Genomic DNA, 1,396 nt, shown 5'->3' with positions numbered 1-1,396 from the left:
GGGCAGGACAACAAGAACGGCCGGGCAAGTGGGGCGGGGCATATGGGCGGGGCAGGGCAAACGGGGTGGGTCAAGAAAGCAGAAAGGGCGAGGCAGGCTAGCAAGAAACGCGGGGCTCACAGGAAGGACGGGGCTAGTGGCGACTGTGCAGGACCAGCAGCGGACTGGACGCTAGTGGAGTGGTGCTCCGACGCGGGGCTTCTCTCCGTTGTCTCCACCCCGCTCGAGGCTCCCTGGCGGGAGTGCCTCACAGGGAGCACAGGCCTGGGTCCCAGCTGCTCCACCAATGCTGCAGCTATTTCTTTAGCTGCCGCCGTGCCTTACCGGAAACTCCTTTCTGGAAGCAGTTGGGAAATCTGAAAAATTTATGGAGTGCCTGCTATGTGCTTCCCGCGATGTCTCTCTCTTAGTTTGCATGTAGATAGAATGAACAGCAAGGATTAATGCCAGCTAAGAAAGAGCTTTTAGATTTTACAGTCTGAAACCACCAGGGACAATCGTTAGACAAGGTTAAGTTTTTTAACTCATTGCAGCATGAGACATTGGAGATCGCACACCAATCTCTTCTTCATTCCCTCCATCAAAGTGGCTAGTCATCTTTTCTCTTACCCTTTAGATTTTTCTTCAGGAAGAAGTCATACGCCAGGCCTTTGCATTCTTCAAAATCCAGAGTATACGTACTAATTTCTTCAGGTGGTCTCCTGAGATAAAGGGAAACATTTCCACCATCACAGTACCTTAAGAACTTTCTACCTTTTCACATCCGTTACGATCTCTAACTTCTAATTTTTTAATTCTCCATGTGGATCAGGGGTTTAAGGATCATCCACTAGGTTTCTTACTAAACCCTTTGAACATTTTTGCATCTTAGTACCTCCTTTGGAATGGGCCTCAGCTGAACACTTCTATAACTATGCTTGAGTAATGAGATTAAATAGCCGTCACCCATTCTCTCCAACAAATAACCAAACTCACTATGCGAACTTCCTACAGCTTGGAGAGTACATTCAGATTCTAGTCTGGAACTGAGTGCTCTGAAATAATGCATCTCTCCTTTCCCCAAGTCATTTCTGTCCAGTGACATGCCTCTAATCCACATTTCTCCACCCTACTTGCGTACTGATCTTGGATTACTGTTGGTCAATGCCGAAGTGACCAAATTTCTTATTCCTAAAAACTGACATTATTTCTTCCTGGCTAACACGGTGAAACCCGTCTCTACTAAAAATACAAAAAATTAGCCAGGCGTGGTGGCAGGTGCCTGTAGTCCCAGCTACTTGGGGGACTGAGGCAGCAGAATGGCGTGAGCCTGAAAGGTGGAGCTTGCAGTGAGCCGAGATTGCGCCACTGCACTCCAGCCTGGGTGACAGAGCGAGACTCCGTCTTAAAAAAAAAA

Source organism: Colobus angolensis, unplaced genomic scaffold (assembly GCF_000951035.1).
Source record: "Colobus angolensis palliatus isolate OR3802 unplaced genomic scaffold, Cang.pa_1.0 Scaffold46, whole genome shotgun sequence".
Lineage (NCBI taxonomy): Eukaryota > Metazoa > Chordata > Mammalia > Primates > Cercopithecidae > Colobus > Colobus angolensis.
This window is presented reverse-complemented; position numbering follows the sequence as displayed.